The sequence below is a fragment of the Zeus faber genome (genome assembly GCF_960531495.2).
Source record: "Zeus faber genome assembly, chromosome: 10".
In the NCBI taxonomy this organism is placed as follows: Eukaryota; Metazoa; Chordata; class Actinopteri; order Zeiformes; family Zeidae; genus Zeus; species Zeus faber.
The window spans coordinates 21,661,182-21,669,750 of record NC_137199.1 but is presented as its reverse complement, the minus strand read 5'-3'; positions in this window follow the sequence as shown (position 1 = coordinate 21,669,750).

Here is an 8,569-nt window from a genome sequence, read left to right as displayed (position 1 = left end):
ATATATAGACAACAATCTCGGTTTAATATATTATGGCGCAGGCAGGACTGGGACAAAAAATTGGCACAAGTCTCCCCGTTAATAATCACCCCGATTGAGTGTGAGTGCGACGGGCTCATGGGGAGGCTGAGTGTTGAGTTGCTGGTGAGGGCCTGTCTGGAGGGGGGGGGGCCGGGGGCATGGGAGCACTTTCTATTAATTTTCACATTATTTTTTACGATGCTTTTCTTTAGGGATGGGGAAAAAAGTGCAGAGCCGATAACACGTGGTTTCATTGTGTTAATATGCCGTTGTAAAAGGTGTCCGTTTTCAAAAATCCCTCCGATGGCGCTGCGGAGCTCTGGAGCTCTGATAGGAGAAACAGAGGACAGATGGGGAAGGGGCCGGGCCGAGTAAGAGGTGTGATTGGGCCAGCCCAGCGTCAGCAAAGAAAATGAACCAATGGGTCGCTGTCTCTGCTTTACGGGCCGGTCGTTAGGCAAATTTTGTTTTTATGTTTTTTTTTTATTAAAAATGATATCGGCCCCAAGGTGCGTCAGCCCACTGAGAAAATGGCCGGTACGCCGGATTACCAGTCCACCCCTGTGTGCCGGCTAATCTCATTGAATGCTTATGCGTTAGTAAATCTGCATTAGTTCTTAGCAGGCGTGAAAAAATTAATTGACTTGATTGTTGGAAGAAGATTTGTGCAGTAGCTAACATTATGTATTAACACTAAAAACAAATTACAAAGAAGTACTCTGGACAAGTGACATACATCTGCGTTTGCTCACAAGAGCAGCCACAAACACTCCTGAGACAGTATGTATATAGTTATGCAGTATAACTTAATAAACCGACATATAAGTCCCAGAAAAACACATTCACACAGGTACGCCGCACTCCTGGGACTCGGCGGCGGTTCCACTCCGCTCTGCAGCGTTATGGTCTGGCGTTAGCGAGGGATTCTCAGAGTGGCGGGGAGGCGGCGCGGAGCCGGAGGGGACACACTGATTGGAGGCTTCTCGCTCAGCCATCCACGGCGGACCCCTCTAATCGGTCTCAGTTACCCAGCCCCTCGCATGTCAAACCATTCCGAAAAGAAACGGGGACGGCACATTTAGTTTCCTCGGGTGGAATATGTTCTAAAATGTCGTGTCAAATGAACCCGGTTAAAGATATACAGATGATAATGTCACAGTCCGTCAGACGATGGGTTTCCTTTTTTTTCTCTCTCCGCCGAAAGCGCTTGTTTCTGGATGTGGCCGCAAAGTGTGTCATTTAGAGAAGATATTTGAGGAATGTACTGGTGAAATCATAGCGTTTTTGCTTTGCAAAAAAACCCCCAAAAAAATCAATTTGAATCAATTGAATTTTGAGTGTGTATTGAAACAATTAAAATAATCTGTGGTTAAAGCAACGGTTTCCAGTTATTCCCTGATTAAAGTTGTCAAGTTGTACTGATGTTCGTGTTCTAATCAACGCCTCATTGTTTTCCTTATGGGTGCCTTGGATGGACATTTTTCAGTCTAATTTTAAGAAGATCGCTGTAATTTGCCATTAGTTATTCTATCGCAGGCTGGTTTATGATCACAATATCTGCTTATGATTCCATTACCCTCCTGGGGTTATTGAAATTGAACTATATGGTAATGCAAAGCATGGTATTGGACTAAAACTCCAGTTTAAGGAAAATTCAATTGACTTCAATTTCATGACAATAAAATACATAAAACAATGCTCTGATGTATCTCTCCCTTACTGAATGAGAGGCTGAGGAAATTTTAAGGATTTTTTTTTTTTTTGAGGGGCATCGATGAACAAAACCTATTGAAATGGGAGATTGAGCAAATCGTATAACTGGATATTTTCAGCCTCAGCAGATCTCCGGCAGATTGGTTCCCAGAGTCACACACCCAGGATTCAGGCCACTGGGTTTATGTTACAAATCCAATGTCACCTTTATACCTCAAGGGCAACGGCTACCGCCGTGCTACCCGGCCAGCATGTTTTTTTCTTTTGTTTTTACTATCATACAGAGATATGCTGGCAAAGTCTATTCAGGGTCAAAACCACAAATTAATTCTCACCTTAAACACACTAAGTACAGGGTCGATCCTTTAAATAAATCAGGGGGCATCTGTTTGGATTGGCTCACAATTAATCACTTACATGACGGCCATTCACTGTAATTTGATCCTGGCTTTATTTTCTGTCTTTCAATGGAGGAACAACTTAGAGAAATGAAATACTGTCAATAGATCTACCAGTAGTAATGGGTAGGGCCACTTGTGAAGCCAGACAACGGGCCTCATGTAAGGAGATCTGTTCTGTTCTTATCATTGTTTTCTCATACTTTTTCTGAGGGGTGTGATCGTATGAGAACGAAAAACATGCACTTTACGAGTTCAGAGACAAAAAGTTCTGCTTTCAGAGAGGGAAGCGTGTCGTTTTTTTTAACAGGGTCAACAGTTAAAGTTTTTAAGGGACATGCTGAAGCCAACAAATGGGGAAGAAATGTCTCGGGTCATGGAGGCGGTCAGAGCAAGAGAATGCTATGTACACGGACAAACAAACCTGCAAATACTACGTCATTTTAGACATTTAGCAGTTTAAGGTGGAGATAGCAGACTAAAATGTCAAATGCCTCTACCGTCAAACGGGATAATTTCACTTAATGAAGTTTAATTTACATATTCAAACTCCAAATTGCCTCTAAGTAATGAAGCAGATGCAATCCATTAGTGCGAAACAAAGTTATCTTTTACTTTGGAGGATGGCAACTCACTTGTATATGACTCAGATCTGGACCAGGCATACACATTCAATTTGTGCCTCAGAGAAGGTTATTGAACGTGACAGTTCCCTTAAATCTGCTCGTAGGAGCCCATTAAGAAAGAATCTTTTCCTCCTCACAGAGCCCATTTTTAGACGCACACGCACAGAGGCCCAAGACGCCGCACACGCACACCCCCCTTTCGTCAGCCACCCTTGGCTAATAACTTGTCAAATGACGCGTGCAATAAAATCAGAGGGCATGTTGCGCTCCCTCCGGTCACATCCATCCAGTAAATAGCGAAACCACTATGTAAGTGCCGGCCCCGACAACGGGAAGTCAATACCGAGAGGCAAGAAGAGGACATCTGCACACCAGAACCAACATGGCCTCCTCGATGGAAAGCCACTGTTAGGCTGTTTCTGGAGCTGGTCTTACTCATTGCGACGCGATAGCCACAGACACACACACACGCACACACGCATACACACACACACACACACTTCCAAGCCTTTGTAAAGACTCCATCAGGTGGTGGTGGGTGGGTGTGTGTGGTCTGCTCGGCCTCAGCTCACAAGACGCCATGACTCACACACTGCAGTCAATCTTTTCCTGCACACACACAACTGGGTAAGATGCAGCACGGCTGTAGATCGGCATTAAGAATCTTCAAACGCGGGGCTGAGTCGGAGTGTTCACGTGCGCGTAAGTGTGTGTGTGTGTGTGTGTGTGTGTGTGTGTGTGTCTGTGTGTGTGTGTGTTTGCGTAAAGCTATTTCAAGTCCAGTTGATAGAGGAAAAACATAAAATGCGTCATCGCAGAGACGGCATACAGTCACAAGACATTAACGCGGCGTGCAAAGACAATGTTTCATCCGTGCAAAACCTCTCCTACAGGTTCAAGATGGGCTGGCGGGTTTTTTTGGAAGAGTGTTTCTTTTTATTTTTTATGTTCTTCCTCTTCTCAGCGTGGGGGCTGAGCTGAGCTGAGCTTTTGCTTCTCCCTCCCTCCCTCTCTCCCTCCACACCCACATGCCCCTCGGAGAGCTGTGCTCCAGAGAGGTGCGCTCGCTGTTCCCCGGCATAAACAGCTTTACCTCCTGCACGCTCAGGGGAGATTTAGTGGCTACGGAGAAGCAATAAAAGGCGTGTTTATGTCACCGCCGCTCCCTTTGTGCATGGCGAGAGGAGAGGACGGGAGATTAACAGAGAGGAATAAGGGGTAGGGGGTGGGTAGGGGGTGGGTAGCGGGTGGGGGGTGAATCAAAGTAGTTGCCGAGGTAAACCGTGGATGAAGACACCCAGAAAAAAGCCCCACAGAGACTCTGTAATAGCCAGACCCAACCCAGGCTGACCTGTTTGTCGTCGAGATATTGTGGAGATTATTTTTAGCCAAAAACGAGGACAGCAGTGGTCTGAACCAGAGACGACGGGAGACGTCGTCAGAATTTAGGTAAGGGCTCTCAGAAGGGCCACAAAGGGCTTATTAACCTAAAGAGTGTGCGCGGGCGAAAACCGCTGCGAACAAAGGGAACAGATGCCAGCTTAGCGGTGGGGAAACATAGGGGCCACACGGCGAACTCTGGATTTCTGTTTTTCCCTCTTAGTAATAAAACAATGACGCCGCAACACCTCATTAAGCGGGTAATGGAGAGTGTTAAGAACACTCTCGACGTCTCACCACCTCCGTGTCTCTCCACCTCGCCCTCTCTCACTCGGGGATATTGTCTCATTTCCTCGCAGCTTCTCTCCGCAAATCCAATCTGGTCCGTCGCGGAGTCCCGCGGCCCGCCGAATAAACGCTTACCTGGGCAACAGGTCAGAACCTGGTCCGGACCAGCTGGCCCATCGGTTGTACGTGTGAAAAGGAGGGGGTGGGAGACTTCAATTTCTCCCCTTGCTATCATCTCGCTGCAATTATCCTTCCATCTGGACATTGGTGCCAACAGGTGCAGTGGGACGATCCCCCCCACCCCCCGCATCATATTTCATTTCCGTGACAGAACAAGTGGGTCTGGAGAAAGGGGGAGTCGAAAAAAAAAAAAAAAAAACAGCGAGTTCCACATGGACGCCAGAACTGTTCACAGTGGGCACAAAACGGATTTTTGAGACTTGATGTCGAGCCAGCAATGAAGCTCGAAAGCTGATTAATGTGTTTTGGTGTAAAATGGCGTCAAAGGCTACTACGCTCTGCAAATCTGGTCCGATGTCAAACCCTGTGGTTCGGCGGCGTCTCGACAACGGGCTGTATCTGACCTTCGCCAAAGATTCTGGGCCTTCCCGCTTGTATGCCCAAGAGATTGGAAACACACAAATTGAGAAAGCCGTGCTGCATTCCGAACTAGATGGACACTCGTGATAGTCCTCCTTCGCCGTCCACACCAATCACGGTCGGGTGCTGAAGCCAAACACAGACATTCTTTGACCTGCAGTCTGACGGTGGCTAAAACCTCCAACCCGATGGAAGTCAATGGAAAAAGAAGAAACGTCTCGCTAAGTATGCAAAGACTTTATCAAAACCAGAGTTTACTTCACACGGGCCTCCGGGTTGTGATTTTGAAAGTCATTGTTGCATAAAGAAAATACGAAGGCTTACAGACGGATACATTTCGGGGGCAGTGTCAGCTTTGAGCAAGGTGAGCGTGTTTTCTTCCTTCCTTTGACCAAGGGCGGGATTTCATTCGCTCCGTTTCAGGCAGCGAGCGTAAACGCAAACGTGAGGGTTCAAATCATCTCCACAGAAATGGATTACAATCCACGGTAGGGACAGCGTTTCGCACGGCAAGCTTTCGTTTTTCCCACCGCAACAGGGAAAAAGTGGTCACGGAGGAAGCCGAGACGATGCAGTTGGGTTTATGGTATCACGTAAACCCTATGTGCGCTCTAATTCCTGTTTATCGCTTCAAGTCCACGCGAGCGCCGCCGTCATTTAATGGGAGTTGTTTTGTGCCGAGACACGTCTGCGTGGTTGTTTAGGTTGACAAGGAGCCGCCTCGCGTCGTCGCCGCCGGAGCGGCGGACATTACACTCTGCCGCAGCATTTAAAGCGCTTCGTGTTTTGTTCCTCATTAAAGTACACAGGAGCTGCCAAGATGTACGACAGCGAGGGACTGCGTGTCTGTCTCTGTTGAAAAAAACATGACAGCTGACATATCCCACGCCTGCCCCCACCCCCACCCCACCCACCCACAACCACCCACTGCTGGTCCTCATCCCTCCAAACACGGAGCTTTTCTCAAAAGAAACCGCGAGCGCCATCCTCGAGTGTCCATATTCCAGCTGCTGTAACCTCCAGGGGCCGCGGATCTGCTTCCAGAGATTGCTCGATAATTGGATAGTTACCCTGTTCGAATGCAGAGAGGAAGTGTACACAGGTTTGGAAAGACAATGAGGGAGAAGAAGTGAAGCACATTGGACGGAGCTGTAAGATGTGCGCGTGGGTGTGTGTGTGTGTGTGTGTGTGTGTGTGTGTGCGTGCGTGCGTGTGTGAAGTGTGAACAGTAATACGCGGAGAAGCGGCGGCACATCAAGGTCACGGGTTCCTCGAGACCGGACCTTAATCAGGCTCGCTGGGGCTGTTTTTTTGTTTTTTACTGTTTTGTTTGAGGGACGCTGACCTTCTGGTAAAGGTTATGACACGGAGCTGAAAGATCAAATGTGCTGAAGGATCAAATTCCTGTCTTCCCCCTTCCCCTCGTACGCATTCTGACTCTCATTCTCCGAGCTGTACCTACTTGATTTGCAGATTTGCAGCCATTTTTCATTGGACACCAACTAACTTCAAGAAACGGTGCTAGTGATGATGGAAGAACACAACGTTTTCCCTGTTCAAGGAGCTTAAAGCCCCGTATGAATGGGAGTTACAGGAAGTAATGTCATTTTGGCTGCACAAATTCGTTACTTCAGTTTTGAATATATAGATATATCTTTTTTTATTTTGACTAAGGTCTTAAATATTCCACCACTTAAATCTCTAAAGAAGAATATGCACCATTTTGCATATCGAAGAATATGCACCATTTTGCAGAGCATTGCTTAAAATAACCTGCTGTACATGGAGAGGATTTAAAAATGTGATAGAGAGGGTTTGCCAAAAGTTACAATTTAAAGGCAGAAAGGAAACTTTACTTTAAGTCAAAGTGCTTTATTGTTTCTACATTTCTGAGAGTTTGCCCAAATTACACACGCACGGAGGAAATGTAAACACTGGCTGTTGTATCCAGCTAGAAGTGGCGGCCCGCTCTGCAGCTTCTGTTGCATTTTACCAGACAGCAAACCAACAGCACCGCTCACCGCACATCCTGAGCAGGTAGCACAAACCTAACAACCAAACCGCTGCGATGGTGACCATGGAAACACTGGAATTGCGGTTATTTGACATGATTTGATGCGGTTCGAGTCATGATAGCAAAGGGTCTATGTAGACACTTTAAGACACGTATACACACACTCACACTCACACACACACACACACACGCACGCACGCACACACGCACATGCACACACGCGCGCACACGCACACACATGTTCCCAATTCCCCTTCCCGCCAGGTACTCTATCATGGCGCTGCTCGGGGAGCGCTTTCAGATGATCTGCATTGATTGCTGTGGGCACTTCACCATCCCCTGTGTTCCCGAGCGGGAGGAACGCCGGCCTCCGCATTCATCAAACTAACACCTGCCATGCTATTCAGCCCACGAGCAGGACAAAAAGTCTGATTCTTCCAATCCGTTCCCTTTCCCTCTTCGGCATTTTATCCTTCCCTGACAAATAACTGTCACATCTCTAACTGTTTAGAGCAGTGGTCTCAAACTGAAATGACCCGGGGGCCACTGGCCAGGTTGTCTCCTTGTTTTGTTTTGTTTTGGGTTTTTTTCTCCCTCACACCAGTGAATTGCCTTGTAGTCCGGTTGGAAATAGCTCCCTCATGATTTATTTAATTCTGTTTTATGTGGATAAATTAAGCATTTGGGGGGGGGGGGCAGATCAATCAATAATCACCATGTCGCGGTCCACATTAAAATTGTCTCCAGGCTGGATGTGGCCTCTCTCTCTCTCTCTCTCTCTCTCTCTCTCTCTCTCTCTCTCTCTCTCCAGAGACCAGAGAGAGAGAGAGCGATCTGTAATTCTTTCGTCTCTTTTGACAGTCCGTCGAGCGTGGATTCGGCGAGGAAACAATGGCTGTCGTGAAACCTCGGTCACACGATGACTGACACGGCAGCCGCACGACACACGGACACACGGACACACACACACACACACACACACACACACACACACACACACACACACACACACACAAACACAAGTTTGACTGACACAAAATCCCCATGTCTGAAATTGCAGCTTAACCCCCCCCCCACACACACACACACACACACACACACACACACACACACACACACACACACACAGACACACACACACACACACACAAACACCCATGTCCCATGACTATCTGTTCTGGGATTGCATTTTGTTGGCGTGGCTTCTCCCTGGAGGGGCCGGTCGGTCGGTGGTTTAGCTTGTGGTGGGTGTGCAGCGGTTGGAGCAATAAAATATAGAATAAAGGTCTCCGGGAAACAGATGTTTTCATCCCAATTTTCCCCCTTTGTGCCTGGCCTCCTCAGGCTATCCTGAGCATTTTTAAGCACAAGAGAGTTCTAACCGTTTTTTTGGGGGGCTTTTTTTACCCGCGGGGTTATTATTACATATTTATGCGGTAACTATGTGATATCTTTAGATGTGCGGAGCTGAATAATACATTAAATGCATCTGATAAAGCTCTGTCTTTTGCAAGCTATTGTGTGTGTGA